Genomic DNA, 21835 nt, shown 5'->3' with positions numbered 1-21835 from the left:
GCGACTAACCATCTGGTCTTGTGAAGACTTGGACAAATTGGCCTTTTTGTGATCACCTGTTTATCTACAAAAAAAAAAAACCTTCCCCTCACCCACCATTCTGTTGAAGTAGACGCCCCCCATCAAAAAGGGAAACTTGAAATACATCGCATCACTTTCCTGACTCGGATCATTCGCAATTAATCCAAATCCATTAACACCAAATCTCATAGAATGTACGACGAAAACACAAACCCAAACCCCACCTCCGTCCCGCCATGTCTTGTGGCACCAAGGAGACCCAACCATCCGTCAAGTTCATTACGATACTCGCCCCTTATCGCAAGCAGCATCACCTCTTCCACTCAGACAATTGATCTCCCGCAGGCGATAGCATTAGCAAACTGGCCCATGAATATTAAGACTTATTTATACCCCCACCAACTACCTGCTTGACGAGCGAATCACCACGTCAGAACAATAGATGTGTTTCTCGGTGGCCCTTACCAAGTACCTTTGGCCTACTAGAACCACATGAAGACGATTCACTTCGTCCTTCGGTCGGTGCCTCCTCCAACTATTCGGCCTCCAAGATTACCAAGTGACGGAGCAACGAATACATCATCCCTCCAAGACCAGGCCATCCGGCCTCCAAGACCAGGCCATCCGGCCTCCAAGACCAGGCCATCCGGCCTCCAAGACCAGCTGCCCGGCCGCCAAGACGAAATCATTACTTGGCCTCCGAAGCCAACCTCCCGACCTTGCTCCTCCTCCTCCTCCTCCCTCATGACACTTGGTGACCTCTGCCATCACCTGGTGACCTCACTCATCCCCTGCTGACCCCAATCATCACCTGGTGACCTCACTCATCCCCTGCTGACCCCAGTCATCACCTGGTGACCTCAGTCATCACCTGCTGACCTCACTCATCCCCTGCTGACCCCAGTTATCACATTGGTGACATATATATATATGTGTGTGTGTGTGTGTGTGTCCCCTTTTGTCACGTCTTTCATTCTCATATTTGGGGACGTCATCTCACCGAAGGACCCTGGCATTCATTCAAAGTCTCCCTAGAGTCCCGCGATCATCAGGTCCCTCGCCAGAACCATCCAAAATGACCTCCCCAGACGCCAGCCAGTTTGGCACCACATCACCATCACCACATCTTCCAAGTGCCATCCTTCTTCTTGACCACTTCCCCCGGAGTGACCCCCATTGGATATTAGTGTCAAAAATCAGATATTTTCTGTTTTTTAGGAATGTCTCTTTTCCCTCCTCCTCCTCCTCCTCCTCCTCCTCTCTCTCTTTCTCTCTCTCTCTCTCTCTCTCTCTCTCTCTCTCTCTCTCTCTCTCTCTCTCTCTCTCTCTCTCTCTCTCTCTCTCTCCCTCCCTTCTAGATTTCGAAAGACTCGACCCTGAACACCATAGGGGCCACAAACCCGTCTCCTTAGCCCACCAAAATCACTCCTAGAGCGAGATTTACTTCTCGGCATCTCTCTCTCTCTCTCTCTCTCTCTCTCTCTCTCTCTCTCTCTCTCTCTCTCTCTCTCTCTCTCTCTCTCCTTAAGAACCACCAGATACTTTTGAGACACTTGACATCCGTACTTAAAGCGACCAAAACCAATACTTCTTAAGAGCAAAATTGAATCAGAAATGAATTTGTGTTAATTTTACACTGGATTCGCCTGTTGTACCCCAACATCATGTGTCAGAAGTACTCACAGCATCAATACAGTGTCTACGTGCAATGTCCATACATCAATACAGTGTCATTAGTGTCCGCTACATCTTCCAAGTGTCATCACCTGTCCACTGTATCAATAAAGTGTCAATACAGTGTCCACTGCATCAGTACAGTGTTAATACAGAGTCCAGTGCAACAAATACAGTGTCAGTAGTGTTCCCTGCATCAATACAGTGTCCACTGCATCAATGTAGTGGCAATACAGTGTCCACTGCATCAATGTAGTGTCAATACAGTGTCCACTGCATCAATGTAGTGTCAATACACTGTCCACTGCATCAATACAATGTCCACAGCATCACTGCAGTGTGCATCATCAACATAAAGCTTACAGCATCAATATAGTGTTTGCATCAAACAAGGCACCGATACACTGTCTACGGCATCATTGCAATGTCAAGATCATCAATAAAACGTCTATAGTATCAATACAGTGTCTATGGCATTAACACAGTGGTTACAACTTCCACATCATCAATATAGTATCTACAGCATCAATACAATACCCAAGGCATAAAGACAGTGTCTACAGCATCAGTACGGTGCCTACATCATCAATAAAAGAAAATTCAATGTCTACATCATCGATACAGTGTTTAAAACATCAATACAGTGTCCACAGCATCAATATAGTGTGTAAGGCATCAGTACTGTGTCCATTGCATCAGTACATCGTCTAGCATCAGTATAGCGTCTTATGTCCCTGGTCCTTCCCTACCAATGCTACGCGAGGGAAGGCAACATGTGAGGCTCACAGGTGCCAGTGGTAAGCGAAGGGGATTGGAATTGTATTTCGCCGTTAAAAGAACTTTTTCTGATATGTCTTTGCACATTCGTATGTTAAGTTACACCATCAACGAAAGAAAAGTCGGTTTAAGTTCATAGATCAGGGGGTGAAATGGGAGGGGAAAAGTGGTTTAGTAAGTGGAGGTGAGTCACAGGTGAGAGGTCTGCCACTGAGGAAGGTCGGGGAAACCACCACCCCCCCTCCCTCCCCCCACTGGTGCAGCCGACCTGGTCTTCCACCAGTGGGGGCGTTACGTAACCGCTAGACGACCGCGTCCCCGCCCAACACCACCACCACCGCCACCACCGCCGCCCATCCAACCCACTCCTCCTCCACTCGTACCCCAACCATCAAACTCCTCAAGTCTGTCCATTTCTCTCTCTCTCTCTCTCTCTCTCTCTCTCTCTCTCTCTCTCTCTACGCCCGGGGGGGGGGGGGGGGGACATGTCGAGGGGATCGACTTCCCCGCGACCGGGAAGTTCCTCTCTCTCTCTCTCTCTCTCTCTCTCTCTCTCTCTCTCTCTCTCTCTCTCTCTCTCTCTCTCTCTCGCAGGCCAACTTTTGTCGAGTTCGTCCACCGTCACATCGAGTGTGTTCTACTGTCCCAAAGTTTCTCTCCACCCACCCACCCCCCGAGAGAAAGACGGGAGGTGGGCGGGTGGGTGGAGGCGAGGGGGGGGGGCAGCTACAAGGAGGGACTACTTCGTCAGCGGATGGCCACCAGCGCCTCGGTCTTCCACCCGGGAGACCGCTAACCTCCGCCCGCCGTCCACGCTCACGTCTGCTCTTTACCAGCTGAGTCAAGGAGGGACTTCGAGACGTGTGGTGGAGTGATTCATGGGAGGCGCGTGGCTCTGGCGTACGCGGGACGAGGGCGTGGCGCAGCGTGGTGGGGGACGCTTGTAGGCGCGCGGCGTGGCGTGGGCACGGGGCGTGGCGTGGTGGTGTAGGGCTATGCTGGAGCGTCCAGGCGGGGACCATATTTGAGGTGTGGCCTACCGTACTGTATCACCGAACGAACTCGTTTGGTACTTACTTGCATTGGTTCGTTCGAACTAGGATATTCGAGTTAGCAACAGAGCCTGAGATCCGAGTCGCTTCGGATCCATAGAACCCAGTAGTTTCGAACCTTTAGATCCCAGTATGTTCTGATACATTATAGAGGCTTCGAACCATTAGATTTCCGTTGCTTCAGAGTAGGTTTGGACCGTTCGAACAGCCAGGGTTACTAAGACAGTTACAGGGAAGGTACACTGGCCGTGGTCCGTGATTGGTGACTCGTCAGTAGCAGTTGGGAGTGGGGTGAGGCAGTTTGTGTGGACCAAGGATATGGGAGAAGAGTGTACCGAGACAGCAGAGTGTGTGTTCGAGTTACTATGTACACCGGGAGAGGCAGCAGAGATCTTCGCTCCAAAGAGGTTTACGGTAAGCCACTTTGCTGTCTCACCTGAGTAGAAAATATATACTTTGGGTCCACGGCCATGATTAATTATGTATGTGAACTAATACGCTTTGGAACGCTAGTCTACAGTGTAGTGCAATACGACTCCGAAAAAGAACATGGGCTTTGAAAATCGAGTAGATATTAAATTGATTTAGTTAAAAAAAAGAAGAGGAAACGATCAAAAATTAATCGAACCAGTGAAATCCAAACTCCAATAACCCCGGGAGCCAAGAATTACTTTTTTTGTGTGTTTTTGTAGGAATATTTCACTATGGTCGTCTGCTGTCGTCCTGTAGCTGCGGCCGAATGTAAACAAATGTGTGTTCAAAAGAGGATTATTTCTACAATTCTCATCCGACACTTTTGAACATATTACTTTGTTCTTTTGCGAAAATGTTATATTTTGTCTTTTCCGAAAATGTTATTTCGTTGAAGCCAAACATTTACTTACGGAAATAAGAATGAAAAGGTTGATTTCATAAACTTTTACGCTAATTGTCTGTTGAGACTGAAACTGTCCTAATGTTAAATAAGGAGAAGGTATGATGTGAAAGGAGCGGCAGTACGTTGTGACGAATACAGCAGTATACTCTGACGTACAGCAGTACACTGTGACGGGTACATACACTGTGACGCTTGCAGTTCACTGTGACGCGTGCAGCGGTACACTGTGAAGTATGCAGCAGTACAGTGTGACGCGTGTGTGAGTATTATGTGTTGGGAACAGCAGTACTCGATGACGGGTGCAGCAGCACACTGTGACGGTGTAGCACACTGTGACGGTACAGCAGCACACTGTGACGGTACAGCAGCACACTGACAGGTGCAGCAGCACACTGTGACGGGTGCAGCAGTACAGGTGTCAGATGCAGCCGTACACTGACAGGTACAGCAGCACACTGTGACGGGTACAGCAGCACAATGTGACTGTGCAGCAGTTCACTGTGACGCGTGCAGCATTATACTGTGAAACATGCAGCAGCACATTGATGTTACAGCGGTACTCTGACGGGTGCAGCTGTACATTGTGAGGCTTGCAGCTGCACATTTTGTGACGGGTGTACAAGTACATAGTTATATAAGTGTGCGTTGTGTGATTACATACATGTACTGTACGGGGAGGAAGTTCCACACTTCATGGGGCCCCATCCCTTGAAACTTCCTCTATGATCATAAAACCTTTAAAAGTTCTGTAGGTCGTCCACATTCACACTTGCATAACTCGGTCCATTCTGTTCATCATCTGCTCTTTACATATTTTTTTTAAAGATTCTTGATTGACTTTATGACATGGGCTTTGGATGTTCTGTCTTGCCACCTGTCAAAGATCTGTCCACTGTCTACATTGTCAATTACGTTTAAAATCTCTTCTCTCTTCCATGATGGACAAATCTTGAGCCTCAAAGTCTTTCCCAGTAACCCAGCTCTCTCAATTCTGTTACTATATTTCTTAAATTCCTCTGGACCTCCTCTCTTACTTCTCTGTGTTCCATCAGGTGCGCTGACCAAACCCGAGAGGCATTTTCTAGTCCCGGGCAAGTGTAGGATGTGAAGAACTTACTGAAAAGTTCTATATCGATCCACTTGATTACTGTTCTAATATATGTCCAAGTAGAACAGTCCGTCTCCTTTGTTGTTCTCATGAGATGGGGGACTCTGGTGTCTCCATGACACAGCTCCTGCAGCATTCATCCTGCTGTATAACATTCATAACGAGCCCTTCTTTTACACTGTGTCTCATCGTCATTACATTTGCACGGCTTGACACTCATCATATGTGTGTCAGACCGAATTTTGGAGTCTGTGTCTAGGTTGCGTTGGGGTAATCACTCTCGCTCGGCATCATCAGCAAAAATGTTCAGGTCGGAGTCCAACCACTGGTCTCAGAATAGGATCTTGCGAAACACCACTAGTGACCTCAACACCATGTGGAGGAAACTCCACTTGACATTCGTTGTTCGTTGGTTCCTTTCATCATTAAGATAATCCGTGCATCTCCTCCCCGTAGATTGAGCCTGGAGACCAGCCTCTTGTAACATAATGGAGAAATGTGATCAGGACCCTGTGTTTTGTGTGGGTCAGGAGCCTGTAATATTCAGTTTGTCTTATCTTGATATTTCGGTGTTTTCCAATGCCCATACCACCTCACTGGTGTTGAGGGCTGCTGTATCTTCCACTGTGAAAGCATGCAAGTGTCATTCACTTCCTCGTCAATCCTTACGTTATCCATCTTGTACATCACTTCCCTCTCATAACCTTAACCTAATTAGCTGCTCTCTGTCTAACAGTTCACTTCTCATGAATTTATGGAAAAGCTAGCTTGACCTTGTCTCCTGCCTTGTCTACAATATTCTTTTTCATGGTTTCTCTGTAACTTCTTTATCTGTGTTGCTATACTCGTTCATTGTTCTGTCTTACAAACGCTCGCTAGCTGGGGGCTGCTGTCTACATCTTCGTCAAAGAATGTCTTTTCGCCTTCGCTCTTTGACATCTTGTATACCACCCTGTTTTTTTTAACCATCCCTTTTTTTTGTGAGGCTTGAGTAACCCACGTCCTTACTCCTCCTTCATCATATAATTGACAGAACCTTTCCCTCACAGTGCCCCTGGCTCCTGGCCACTGAACTCCATTCTCCAACTTGTGTTCACCACACAAGTGTTGAGTTGTGTGGCGTTCGTATGATTACACCACTTCCTCTCTCTGTCTCGTTTCATCTCTGCTCTTATTTTCCACGGCCTCCTCAAACCTCAAACTGTGCAATTACATGATGACTTATTCCAGTTGCTGTATCCTGTATGATGTTCTCCATACCCATGGTTGATATGTGTGTGGAGATAAGATCAAGTAATGATAGCGCGTATCAGTCCCTCCCTCATCATAGCTGACTCTCACATAGATGCTGGCAAAGGAAATAGTTTTCTTTCAGGGTATATATACACTTTTTAAACTTGCCTCTCCATGACCTCCCTATCACCATGAGAACCCCTAGTTACCCCTTTGTCTGTCTCTTTATCATTGCAATTACCAATTAGCTCGACTGTACCATCAGTTAATGTGTGTGTTCTACTTCATGGTTCATGCTGACCTTGTGTGTGTGTGTGTGTGTGTGTGGACCCGTCCGTGACTGGGGCTCGTGCCAGGCGTGTGCTATGAAGGGTCACGTGACACGAGCTCCGAGGCTGTCCACGTGCGTCTTGGCTTTGCTTTGTTGACACGTGCATCGCTGGTCTGTGTCGCCCAGTGGGATGGGCGCGTGTTGCACAGTCGTACCTCAGTGGTTAGCACCACACCCACCTCCACCCACCTGTATCTCTTGAGTGGTTGTTACCTGCCCCTCCCACATCGCGCCACAGTTACACCACCACGTACAGCAGTAACCACGTACAGCAGCCATGTACAGCAAAGATGTCTTGCCCCTCGTACAGTTGCCATGTCCAGCCACCAAGTACAGCAGATATGTCTAGCCCCACGTACAGTTGCCATGTCCAGCTACCACGTACAGCAAATATGTCTAGCCCCACGTACAGTAACCCTATCCAGCCACCAGGTACAGCTAATATGTCTAACCCCACGTACAGTAGCCATGTCCAGCCACCAAGTACAGCAAATATGTCTAACCCCACGTATAGTAACTATGTCCAGCCGCCACGTACAGCACCCACATCCCGCCACCACGTACAGCCACCACATCCCGCCACCACGTACAGGACATTGAAGGCTTCAAGAAAGAAAAACAATAACAAAAACAACATCAACAGCTCTTCTCTCATACGCTCACCTCCACCTCCACCCACCCAGCTTACCCTCACCCCTCAAGTGGGGTGCGTACAAGGGAGACTTAGGGAGGGAGAGAGACTCCCTCCTCCTCCTCCTCCCCAGAGGCGTGAGGGGAGAGGTTGGAGTGTGGGGAGAGACTAGGGGAGGAGATGGGAGGGGTTCTGGAGTGGAGGGGTCGCATACAACACCCTCCACTTGGAGGCTTCCCTCCCCTCTCCCTCCCTCCCCCCCGACCTGCATAACCTGGGCCACACAGACACACACACACACATACACACACCTTCTGGCAGCGTCCAGAACGCGTGGTACACCGAGTGGCGGGCACGTGAGGTGCACCACGTGGTGTTACGTGAGGTACACACCACGTGGTGTTACGTGAGGTACACACCACGTGGTGTCACGTGAGGTACACACCACGTGGTGTCACGTGAGGTACACACCACGTGGTGTGTACGTGAACACAGTGACCTGTTCTGGTGAACCATACGACAAGATTGCACTGTAAGACACAACAAGACACCGAATGGCACTGTAAGACACTGCAAAGAATTGTATGGCACTGTGAGGCACTGCACTACACCGCACGGCACAGTACGGCCCTGCACGGCACAGTACGGGCCTGCATGGCACCTCACGGCAATGTACGGCCCTGCACGGCACTGTACGGGCCTGCATGGCACCGCACGGCACAGTACGGCCCTGCACGGCACTTTACGGCCCTGTATGGCACCGCACGGCACAGTAAGGCCCTGTACGGGCCGGCATGGCACCGCACGGCACAGTACGGCCCTGTACGGGCCTGCATGGCACCGCACGGCACAGTACGGGCCTGCATGGCACCGCACGGCACAGTACGGCCCTGCATGGCACCGCACGGCACAGTACGGCCCTGTACGGGCCTGCATGGCACCGCACGGCACAGTACGGCCCTGCACGGCACTGTTCGGGTCAGCACGGCACTGCATGGGAGACGGAGGCCTGGTCTCCCCAGCAGTGACGCTTAGCGACCTGTGGTTGACAGTGAAGTTTTATCGATCGGTGGGTGACTTGGCCGCCAGCCCCGTCAACTCCTGCGGTCAACACTGAGCCACCCGTCCACCCAGGGCTGTCAACCCGTCCACCCAGGGCTGTCAACTCGTCCACCCAGGCTGTCAACTTGTCCACCCAGGGCTGTCAACCCGTCCACCCAGGGCTGTCAACTTGTCCACCCAGGGCTGTCAACCCGTCCACCCAGGGCTGTCAACCCGTCCACCCAGGGCTGTCAACCCGTCCACCCAGGGCTGTCAACTCGTCCACCCAGGGCTGTCAACCCGTTCACCCAGGCTGTCAACTCGTCCACCCAGGCTGTCAACTCTTGGCCCAGGGCTGTCAACTCGTCCACCCAGGGTTGTCAACTCGAGGCCCAGGGCTGTCAGTTCGTCCACCCAGGGCTGTCAACTCGTCCACCCAGGGCTGTTAATCCGTTCACCAAGGCTGTCAACTCGTCCACTTAAGCTGTCAACCCGTTCACCCAGGGCTGTCAACTCGTGGCCCAGGGCTGTCAACTCGTCCACTTAAGCTGTTAACCCGTCCACCCAGGCTGTCAACTCGCGGCCCAGGGCTGTCAGTTCGTCGATCAAGACTGCCCGTCAACCAGTGGTTTGACGGTCAACAGAAGGACAAAAGCTGTCAATTCGGGATAGACACATTGTACCCCTGGACGAAAATTTAACTCTTCTGTCAAGACTTGTCATTTGACAGTTTTAAGGTTGTCATGTCAACTCCCCATGGACACAGGCTGTCAACTGCCAAGACAACTTAATGCCATCGTAGAACTTGATATTGTCACGCATCTCTCAAAGGTCATGTCACAGGTCCGGTGGCTGTCATGTCAAATGGCATATGACATGGCTGTCATGTCAAATGGCGTGTGGCATGGCTGTCATGTCGAGTACCCCAGGGTCCTCGTGTCATTGTCATGTCAGATGTCTTAGACGTATCTTTTCATATGGTTCTCATTGTCATGTCAGATGTTCCAGGACTGTCATGTCATATGCCTGTCATGCCAAGCGTGCAGGGGCTGTCACATGTAAAGTTCAGGAGGTTTTTGACAGACGATCATAAGTTCCCCTTTTCATATAGGTCACAGAAATGTCATTTTACATGTCTGTCACGTCACATGACCCAGGCATGTAGTGTGTTATTTCCCCAAGCTCTCATGTCATGTCATAAAGTCTTGTGGTCGTGTCATGCGTCGAAGTGCTTCTGAGATGTCACGTCATTCCTTCCACTGTCATGTCATAATCATGTCATGCCTCTTAGCTGTCGTGTTATGACCCCTTGTCATTTGACATGTTGTTATTCTCATGTCTCGAAGTCCAGGGTTCTCATGTCATGTGCTAGTGTCCCGTTGTCATGGCATATCCCCCAGAGGTGTCATGTCCATGTTCAGGGTTGTCATGTCACAAGGGTAGCTATGACGCTGGGGGTATGGGTTGTCATGTCATAGACTATGGGCTGTCATGTCACTCATCCCGAGTTCTCAGGTCACAGGGCTTGAGTTGTCATGTCACAGAGTTTGGGCTGACATGTCACAAGACTTTTGTTGTCATGTCACAGGTCGTGGGGAGTCATGTCACTTAAGCAGGTCCAGGTATTTCATTTAAGTCCCCCCCCCCCCCCAGAAAAACTACCCCTGACATTTCCTTCGCAAACTTGGGCACAACATGTCATTAACACTGGCAACGCTGGTGGCAACTTAACGAACTTTAATATGGCAACTTCGTCAGTTTGTAACGCTGTTATCTCCATGTTTACCGAGTCATATGGCAACTTCGTTAATGATTTAGTCAAAACCCTTTACGATAATTTACGACGATAACTCAGTTATTTGCCGTCTGGAAACTAACTTGTGATAAGTTAAGCGAAAAGGAAATCATGCTGGAATCCACCACCTTCCCCAGCTGGGTCACCCAGCACGTGACGGGTCACCCATGCACGTGACGGGCGGGTCACCCAGCACGTGACGGGTCACCCATGCACGTGACGGGCGGGTCACCCAGCACGTGACAGGCGGGTCACCCAGCACGTGACGGGTCACCCAGCACGTGACAGACGGGTCACCCAGCACGTGACGGGCGGGTCACCCAGCACGTGACAGGCGGGTCATCCAGCACGTGACATGCGGGTCACCCAGCACGTGACATGCGGGTCACCCAACACGTGACAGGCGGGTCACCCAGCACGTGACAGGCGGGTCACCCAGCACGTGACAAGTAGTTCACCCAGCACGTGACATGCGGGTCACCCAGCACGTGACATGCGGGTCACCCAGCACGTGACGGGCGGGTCACCCAGCACGTGACAGACGGGTCACCCAGCACGTGACGGGTGGGTCACCCATACGCGACAGGCGGGTCACCCAGCACGTGACAAGTAGTTCACCCAGCACGTGACAGGCGGGTCACCCATGCACGTGACAGGCGGGTCACCCATGCACGTGACAGGCGGGTCACCCATGCACGTGACAGACGGGTCACCCAGCACGTGACAGGCGGGTTACCCAGCACGTGACAAGTAGTTCACCCAGCACGTGACAGGCGGGTCACCCAGCACGTGACAGGCGGGTCGCCCATGCACGTGACAGGCGGGTCACCCAGCACGTGACATGCGGGTCACCCAACACGTGACAGGCGGGTCACCCAGCACGTGACGGGTGGGTCACCCATACGCGACAGGCGGGTCACCCAGCACGTGACGGGCAGGTCACCCAGCACGTGACAGGCGGGTCACCCATGCACGTGACAGGCGGGTCACCCATGCACGTGACAGACGGGTCACCCAGCACGTGACAGGCGGGTTACCCAGCACGTGACAAGTAGTTCACCCAGCACGTGACAGGCGGGTCACCCAGCACGTGACAGGCGGGTCACCCAGCACGTGACAGGCGGGTCACCCAGCACGTGACAGGCGGGTCACCCAGCACGTGATAGTCCAGGTTTCTTTCATTATTTTGTTTTGCTCCGGCAAGAAACTCCACCACAACGTACGGGGAGAAATCCCACAACCTCCCCACAATCCCCCCACCATCCCCAATCCCCCTTCTACCCCAACCCACAACCTCCCCACAATCCCCCCACCATCCCCAATATCCGTCACTTGACGAGCGTGACACTTGAGCGTTACCGTAACTTAGAAACATCACAAACTTAGTAACTCAGTAACTTGGTAACTCAATAACACGGCGAGTTAGTGTTACTACTGTACCTCAGTAACACAATGCAATACTCCAGTTACAGATAAACTTGGTAATTTCTCTACGTATTAATATGGTAACATAGCGACATCATTTCTATGTCACAGAATTAATTACTCTAAGTTTTAAGTTAGCCATGATAAGGTCGTAACATGGCACATTAACAACTTAGAAACATAGAAAAGGCTAAGATAACTTAGTAAACACCAACTTTGGCAACACTGTACGTTCAGTGATAACTTAAGTAACGCTCCAACGTTGTAACGCTTTTGTAACATAGTCGCATCGTAACTGCCACCAGACCACAGACCTTCGTCAATTAGTGACATTACGAATTACGTCACGGTCGTTAAGTTGAGTGTACGGGCGAGCGTGGTGTATACGTAGTGGTTAGCTAAGCGTTGCTGACCATGACGCATTCACGGGCCGCACAGGGTCGAAAATGGTGTAGGTTCGAATCCTGGTGGCAGCAGTGTCGGTCCACAGTCAACCTAGCTGTTCATCCTTCTCAATGGGTTGGTCGATAAAATGGGTACCTGCCACAGGCTAGGATATATATATATATATATATATATATATATATATATATATATATATATATATATATATATATATATATATATATATATATTTTTTTTTTTTTCCTATGAGTCCACGAGGAAAATGAAACACGATAAGTTCCAAGTGCACTTTCGTGTAATAATCACATCATCAGGTGAGAGACAAGAAATATAATATATATATATATATATATATATATATATATATATATATATATATATATATATATATATATATATATATATATCCCTGGGGATAGGGGAGAAAGAATACTTCCCACGTATTCCCTGCGTGTCGTAAAAGGCGACTAAAAGGGAAGGGAGCGGGGGGCTGGAAATCCTCCCCTCTCGTTATTTTTTTTTTTTTTAATTTTCCAAAAGAAGGAACAGAGAAGGGGGCCAGGTGATGATATTCCCTCAAAGGCCCAGTCCGTTCATAACGCTACCTCGCTAATGCGGGAAATGGCGAGTAGTTTAAAGAAAAAAAAAAAAAAAAAAAAAAAAATATATATATATATATATATATATATATATATATATATATATATATATATATATATATATATATATATATATGTCCATTACCTAAGGCCTATTCCCTCTTACGACGGCCATGGGACTATCCAGTCGAAGGATAGACTCCCTGGTCCCTCCATCCTCTGGGCGAGAAACCAGGACGATCAGGGGGCGACACATTGCCTACCTCCGGCGCCCTCTGGAGCCTGTGTGAACCTCCTGACGAGGTGTCGTGGCTTCGAAACCCGCGGGGGGGGGAGCGGATTTGGCCTTTACTCCGGCCCCCGCCCTTGTTAAAACCCGACCTTTCGATAAGATTGTCCTATGATAGCCGGGAGGACATGAATATAGAATATGTCTATATGAATATATCAATATTATAGAGGACACATGGTGAATTATTAGATAGACGAGACGCTACAATCATGTAGAGAGCAGTCGCTCAGGGAAGGGCGTGGGTCTGTCTGAGGTCTTCGTGTGGGGGAGGGGGTTGGGTCTGTCTGAGGTCTTCGTGGGGGGGAAGGGGGTTGGTCTGTCTGAGGTCTTCGTGTGGGGGAGGGGGTTGGTCTGTCTGAGGTCTTCGTGGGGGGGAAGGGGGTTGGTCTGTCTGAGGTCTTCGTGGGGGGGAAGGGGGTGGGTCTGTCTGAGGTCTTCGTGGTGGGGAAGGGGGTTGGTCTGTCTGAGGTCTTCGTATGGGGGGGAAGGGGGTTGGTCTGTCTGAGGTCTTCGTGTGGGGGAGGGGGTTGGTCTGTCTGAGGTCTTCGTGGTGGGGAAGGGGGTGGGTCTGTCTGAGGTCTTCGTGTGGGGGAGGGGGTTGGTCTGTCTGAGGTCTTCGTATGGGGGGGAAGGGGGTGGGTCTGTCTGAGGTCTTCGTGTGGGGGAGGGGGTTGGTCTGTCTGAGGTCTTCGTGGTGGGGAAGGGGGTTGGTCTATCTGAGGTCTTCGTGGTGGAGTGGATGGTGGTCCACATCTCTGGGGGTCTCACACTGGGGAGCGGGGGGCAGGGTTCGGCGCATCCTGGGTGCCCCAGCCTCCCACAGCCAACCCCAGGTGTTTAAGGCGCCTTACTCTCTCTCTCTCTCTCTCTCTCTCTCTCTCTCTCTCTCTCTCTCTCTCTCTCTCTCTCTATCTCTCTTTGAGGCTTGTAGGTTCATTGGTCCTGTGTGGAAGCTGGGTTGGATAGATAGATGAATAGATAGATAGATGTAGATACAGGGGGACGTACCCATGATGGACAACGGGATGAATTATGTAACGAGAAGCTGAAATGCTGTAATCACAGCCGAGGACGTCATTCTTGGCATCAGTGACGTCATGCTTGACATCAGTGACGTCATTTGTTAGTTCATGGCCAGTAAACACAGGGACATCGAAGCCCCGACCTGACATCAGGACATCAGCGAGTTAGTTAGTGCTGGTCTGCCCACAGACAGACCCCCGACCTGCTTACCCACAGACAGACCCCGACCTGCTTACCCACAGACAGACCCCCGACCTGCTTACCCACAGACAGACCCCGACCTGCTTACCCACAGACAGACCCCCGACCTGCTTACCCACAGACAGACCCCGACCTGCTTACCCACAGACAGACCCCGACCTGCTTACCCACAGACAGACCCCGACCTGCTTACCCACAGACAGACCCCGACCTGCTTACCCACAGACAGACCCCCGACCTGCTTACCCACAGACAGACCCCGACCTGCTTACCCACAGACAGACCCCAGCCTGCTTACCCACAGACAGACCCCGACCTGCTTACCCACAGACAGACCCCCGACCTGCTTACCCACAGACAGACCCCAGCCTGCTTACCCACAGACAGACCCCAGCCTGCTTACCCACAGACAGACCCCCGACCTGCTTACCCACAGACAGACCCCAGCCTGCTTACCCACAGACAGACCCCAGCCTGCTTACCCACAGACAGACCCCCGACCTGCTTACCTACAGACAGACCCCCGACCTGCTTACCCACAGACAGACCCCAGCCTGCTTACCCACAGACAGACCCCCGACCTGCTTACCCACAGACAGACCCCCAGCCTGCTTACCCACAGACAGACCCCCGACCTGCTTACCCACAGACAGACCCCCGACCTGCTTACCTACAGACAGACCCCCGACCTGCTTACCTACAGACAGACCCCCGACCTGCTTACCCACAGACAGACCCCCGACCTGCTTACCCACAGACAGACCCCCGACCTGCTTACCCACAGACAGACCCCAGCCTGCTTACCCACAGACAGACCCCAGCCTGCTTACCCACAGACAGACCCCAGCCTGCTTACCCACAGACAGACCCCCGACCTGCTTACCCACAGACGGACCCCCGACCTGCTTACCCACAGACGGACCCCCGACCTGCTTACCCACAGACAGACCCCCGACCTGCTTACCCACAGACAGACCCCCGACCTGCTTACCCACAGACAGACCCCCCGACCTGCTTACCCACAGACAGACCCCCCGACCTGCTTACCCACAGACAGACCCCCGACCTGCTTACCCACAGACAGACCCCCAGCCTGCTTACCCACAGACAGACCCCCAGCCTGCTTACCCACAGACAGACCCCAGCCTGCTTACCCACAGACAGACCCCAGCCTGCTTACCCACAGACAGACCCCCGACCTGCTTACCCACAGACAGACCCCCGACCTGCTTACCCACAGACGGACCCCCGACCTGCTTACCCACAGACAGACCCCCGACCTGCTTACCCACAGACAGACCCCCGACCTGCTTACCCACAGACAGACCCCCGACCTGCTTACCCACAGACAGACCCCCGACCTGCTTACCCACAGACAGACCCCCGACCTGCTTACCCACAGACAGACCCCCGACCTGCTTACCCACAGACAGACCCCAGCCTGCTTACCCACAGACAGACCCCCGACCTGCTTACCCACAGATAGACCCCCGACCTGCTTACCCACAGACAGACCCCAGCCTGCTTACCCACAGACAGACCCCAGCCTGCTTACCCACAGACAGACCCCCGACCTGCTTACCCACAGACAGACCCCCCGACCTGCTTACCCACAGACAGACCCCCGACCTGCTTACCCACAGATAGACCCCCGACCTGCTTACCCACAGACAGACCCCAGCCTGCTTACCCACAGACAGACCCCAGCCTGCTTACCCACAGACAGACCCCCGACCTGCTTACCCACAGACAGACCCCCCGACCTGCTTACCCACAGACAGACCCCAGCCTGCTTACCCACAGACAGACCCCCGACCTGCTTACCCACAGATAGACCCCCGACCTGCTTACCCACAGACAGACCCTCGACCTGCTTACCTACAGACGGACCCCCGACCTGCTTACCCACAGACAGACCCCAGCCTGCTTACCCACAGACGGACCCCTGACCTACCCACCCACCACCAGCAGCTAGTAACGCTACCAGAAACAGCGCTAGTAACGCCCGCAGCAAATAACTAGTAAAGCCAACAGCAGCTAGTAACGCCACCAACAGTAGTAGCTAGTAACGCCAGAAGCACCTAGTAACACTATAGCAGAAACTAGTAACTTCAGCTGTAGCAGTTAGTAACGCCAGCAGAAGCAGCGGCTTTTAACCCCAACAGTTGAAGTAGCAGCAGCTGCTAAACACATCACATCCCCAGCTAGCAACACACACACACACACACACACACACAACCTCAGCTGGTAACTCCAGCAGCTGGTAACATCGGCAACAGAAGCCGTTAGCAATACCGGCTGATTTAGCGGTAACAGCTTGGAACACCACAAGCCTAAGCCATCAACACCAGCAGCCAGTAACTCTAGCGGTAACAGCTAGTTCACTCCCGAGCCAGACGTGGCAGTCGTGGTAGTAGCGTCAACATCGAGTTATAACGGTCATCAGTTGCCGGTAATGTTGTAACCGAGGTTATGGTGGTCATACATACGTGGCGAAGAATGATAGGTTCCTACAGGTCAAGGAGAGGATGTGGTGACCCTGCAGGAGCGTGGGGAAGGATTTGTTGACCCTATAGGGGCAGGTTAATGATATGGTGACCCTTCAAGGGAAGTTGAAGGATGTGGTGGCCCTACAGGGCCAGGGGAAGGATGTGGTGACCCTACAGGGGCAGGGGAATGATGTGGTGATCCTACAGGGGCAGGGGAAGGATGTGGTGACCCTACAGGGGCAGGGGAAGGATTTGGTGACCCTACAGGGGCAGGGAAGGATGTGGTGACCCTACAGGGGCAGGGGAAGGATGTGGTGACCCAACAAGGGCAGGAGAAGGATGTGGTGACCCTACAGGGGCAGGGGAAGGATTTGGTGACCCTACAGGGGCAGGGAAGGACGTGGTGACCCTACAGGAGCAGGGAAGGACCCTACAGGGGCAGGGGAAGGATGTGGTGACCCTCCAGGGGCAGGGGAAGGATGTGGTGATCCTACAGGGGCAGGGAAGGATTTGGTGACCCTACGAGGGCAGGAGAAGGATGTGGTGACCCTACAGGGGCAAGGGAAGGATGTGGTGATCCTACAGGGGCAGGGGAGGGATGTGGTGACCCTACAGGGGCAGGGGAAGGATGTGGTGACCCTACAGGGGCAGGAGAAGGATGTGGTGACCCTACAGGGGCAGGAGAAGGATGTGGTGACCCTACAGGGGTAGGGGAAGGATGTGTTGAACCTACAGGGGCAGGGGAAGGATGTGGTGACCCTACGGGGGCAGGGGAAGGATTTTGTGACCCTACAGGGGTAGGGGAAGGATGTGGTGACCCTACAGAGGCAGATGAAGGATGTGGTGATCCTACAGGGGCAGAAGAAGGATGTGGTGAACCTACAGAGGCAGGGGAAGGATGTGGTGACCCTACGGGGGCAGAGGAAGGAAGTTGTGACCCTACAGGGGCAGGGGAAGGATGTGGTGATCCTACAGGGGCAGATGAAGGATGTGGGGATCCTACAGGGGCAGGAGAAGGATGTGGTGACCCTACAGGGGCAGGGGAAGGATGTGGTGACCCTACAGGGGCAGGATGCTGTGACTCTGCAGGGGCAGGGAAGCGATGTGTTGACCCCTCAGTGGCAGGGAGGGATGTGTTGACCCTTCAGGGGCAGGGAGGGGTGTGCTGACCCTACAGGGGCAGGGGAAGGATTTGATGACCTTTCAGTGGCAGGGGAGGGATGTGTTGACCATACAGGGGGAGAGGAAGGATATGGTGACCTTACAGGGGCGGGGGAGAGATGTGATGACCATACAGGGGCAGTGGAGGGATGTGATGACCCTACAGGGGCAGGGGAGTGATGTTAGGAACAGAAGGATGTGGTAATCCTACAAGGGGAGAAGAAGGATGTGGTGACCCTACAGGGGTAGGAGAAGGATGTGGAGACCCTTCAGTGGCAGGGAGGGATGTGTTGACCCTATAGGGGCAGGGAAGGGATGTGGTGACCTTATAGGGCCAGGGGAAGGATGTGCTGACCCTACAGGGGCAGGGGAAGGATTTGCTAACCATACAGGGGCAGGGAAGGATGTGCTGATCATACTGGGGCACAGGAGGGATTTGGTGAACCTACAGAGGCAGGGAAGGGATGTGGTGATCCTACAGGGGCAGGGGATGCATGTGGTGACCCCACAGGGGCAGAAGAAGGATATTGACTTTACAGGGGTAGGGGAAGGACGTTTTGACCCTTCAGTTGCAGGGAGGGATGTGTTGATCGTACAGTGGCCGGGAGGGATGTGCTGACCTTACAGGGTTGGGGAAAGGATGTGCCGATCCTCCAGGGGCAGGGGAAGGATATGCTGACCCTACAGGGGCAGAGAAAGGATGTGCTGACCCTACAGGGGCAGGGGACAGACGTGCTAACCCTACAGGGGCAGGGGAAGGATGCGCTGACCCTACAGGGGCAGAGGAAGGATGTGCTGACCCTACAGGGGCAGGGGAAGGATGTGCTGACCCTACGAGGGCAGGGGAAGGATGTGCTGACCCTACGAGGGCAGGGGACAGATGTGCTGACCCTACAGGGGCAAGGGAAGGATGTGCTGACCCTGCAGGGGACGGATGTGCTGACCCTACAGGGGCAGGGAGGTATGTGCTGATCATACAGGTGTAGGGTAAGAACCTATCGGCCATACAGATGTTGGGAAAGTACCTGTCAGCCCTGCAGGTTTCGGGGGACGTCTTGGTGACCCTGCAGGTGTTAGAAAAGGACCTCTCGGCCATACAGATGTTTGAGAAGGACCTGGCCACCATGCAGGTGTTCATGGAGGACTTGGAGACCATGCAGGTGGTCATGGAGGACCTGGAGACCATGCAGGTGTTAGGGAAGGACCTTTCTACCATGCAGGTGTTGGAAAGGACTTGGCGACCATGCAGGTGTTGAGGAAGGACCTGGCAATCATGCTGATGTTGGGGAAGGACTTGGCGGCCGTGCAGGTGTTGGGGATGGACCTGTCGGCCGTGCAGGTGTTGGGGAAGGACCTGTCGGCCGTGCAGGTGTTGGGGAAGGACCTGTCGACCATACAGGTGTTGGGGAAGAACCTGGCGACCATACACGTGTTGGGGAAGGACCTGGCGACCATGCAGGTGTTGGGGAAGAGCTTGGTGACCATGCATGTGTTGGGGATTGACCTGGTGATCATGCAGGTGTTGGAGAAATGACCTGGCGACCATACAGGTGTTGGAGAAAGGACCTGACGACCATGCAGGTGTTGGAGAAGGACCTGACGACCATGCAGGTGTTGGAGAAAGGACCTGTCGACCATACAGATGTTGGGGGAAGGACCTGTCGACCATACAGATGTTGGGGGAAGGACCTGATGACCATGCAGGTGTTAGGGCTTGGGGGGGAGGAAAGAAAAAGAAGGACTTACCTGACACAAATCATAAATGGGCTCCCGAGTGTCGGGGTGGCGGCGGGGGGTTGGTGTGGGCTGGGTGGTGGGTGCAGGTGTCTCCGAGCATCGTGGCTGGGCACCCACACCCGCTCCCTGACGAAGGATGGGGCCCTTGTAGCACGCACTGCACTCCGGTGACTCACTCAGCGTTCTCTACTGTGGCATCGGGTAAGGAGGGGGGAAACAAAAACAACAACAACACACTGCACCAGAAACACTGTTGTGTGCCGCAACACAAGCCAACATGTAATTCCATAACACAGGGTGGAGGAGGGGGCTGTGTCGAGGGGTTGGGTGGTGGTATAATCTCTCTTTCTCTCCAACCGAACCAGTTGAGGTAAGAGGCCGAATTTAGATTACCTTTTCCCTTTCCTTTTCCTTTTTTTTTTTCTCAAAAGATTGATATACCTTTTTTTTTTTCCTTATACTTGACACAGTTAGCTTTTCTTTCTTTCTTTCTCGTATGTGGCTTATTTCCTGGTATCATCGAGTATTGAGGTAAGAAGGTGGGTGGGGATGGGAACACATCACCCCCAGCAGTCCTGCCCGCCGGGGACCTGGGATCACGCCCCTCGCCTTCACGCGTTCCTCCTCCCCGTGGGGTGCGTCGGGAGGCGGCGTCGGCGGGGCAGGAGGCAGCACGCGCCAGCAGGCAACAGCAGGCTCACGGAGCAGGCAGGCATCAGCAGGCTGACTGAGCGAGCAGGCATGGCGACCTGCTGTTCCCCTGCTCTGGCCCGCCGCCCTCCTGCTGCACGACCCGGGGCCAGCATCATTGAGAGCAGCGGTCGTGTGTGTGTGTGTGTGTGTATGTGTGTGTGTGTGTCTCTCTCTCTCTCGCCTCTCGCTCACTCTCCCTCTCACAGGTGGTGTATGTAGCCACGCGCCCCACCACCACACGCGCCGGCCTCCCCTAGCTACTACTACTGCTGCTGCTGCTGGGGGGTAGAGGCGTGTGTGTAGCGCCGCTCTGCGTGAGTGTTGCGGGGGGGTGTGTGTGGGGGATGGAAAAGTGGGGGAGGAGGGGGCGGATCGATGCTGTGGCGGTGTCACGCAGTCACGTCATCATCACGCTCCTGCCCGCCACTCTGTGACCGCCTTCAGGGTACAGCGGTGGTGGTCGCCGGGCAGCAGCAGCAGCTGCGGCGAGTCGCTGCCGCTGTTGGTGTTGCTGGTGGTGCTGGCGGCGACACGCGGGGGAGGAGTAGGAGGAGGAGGAGGAAGGCGAGCGGCGGCAGCGGCGGCGGCGGCGACGACGACGGCGACGCAGCAGCAGAGCGGCGGGGCGACAGGCTAGGGTGCAGAAGGATGACACGCGGCCGCACGCTGGGCTGGACGCCACCCTCAGGCAGGGAGAGTGTGTCAGTGTGGTGGCGGGCGTCAGGTACCCCACACGCGCGCTCCCTCCACTCACTCACGCACTGCGTCCCGCCTTTCACCGCCACCACACGCCGTCCACCACGCACACCAACACTCCTGCCCGCGCACCCCCACCACCACCACATCTCCTGCCCCCTCTCCACCACCACCACCACACACCACCACACTACTACTACTACTACTACTCCTATCCTACAACCCCACCACACATTTACAAATTTCCTCTCTCTTTTTTTTTTTATTCTTTCATTCTACCAAGACCTGTTGGGAAAGCCTAGCGCTCGAGAGGAGAGGGGGAAACTATAATTACCAGTTTCCTGGATGACCGTACGAGGGGAAAACCTTTCCCTACCGATGTGTAGACAGAATACTTTCCCCTCCCCCTGCCCATGTACGCAACCCCCCCTCCCCCCCCCGGTAATCTCTCGCACTTATTAATGAAGATAAATGCTAACTTGGGCCGTCTCGGTACGCAGCCAGCGCGCGCGTGCGCCGTACGGAGGACGGGCCCGGCGCGGGGTCGATAGAGGGCTGGTGGGTGGCAGCGTTC

At 53.3% G+C, this 21835-nt stretch overlaps 1 protein-coding gene across 6 annotated transcripts in view; it reads right to left on the bottom strand.

Moving 5' to 3' along the window:
- Positions 1–21449, bottom strand: part of RhoGAP100F (Rho GTPase activating protein at 100F) — a 416326-nt gene extending 394877 nt beyond the window's left edge. For 3 of the 6 annotated variants that reach the window (XM_071688735.1, XM_071688744.1, XM_071688754.1), the window contains exon 1: positions 19882–21447. The gene's annotated coding sequence lies outside the window, so the exon portion shown is untranslated. Of the gene's footprint in view, positions 1–19881 lie in introns of all 6 variants that reach the window. The other 3 variants (XM_071688816.1, XM_071688770.1, XM_071688807.1) reach the window with 2 other exon arrangements.
- Between the last annotated feature and the right edge of the window lie 386 nt (positions 21450–21835).

Source organism: Panulirus ornatus, chromosome 3, assembly GCF_036320965.1.
Source record: "Panulirus ornatus isolate Po-2019 chromosome 3, ASM3632096v1, whole genome shotgun sequence".
Taxonomy (NCBI): Eukaryota; Metazoa; Arthropoda; class Malacostraca; order Decapoda; family Palinuridae; genus Panulirus; species Panulirus ornatus.
Note: the sequence above shows the minus strand (reverse complement) of the source record. Positions and strands in the feature narration are given on the sequence as shown.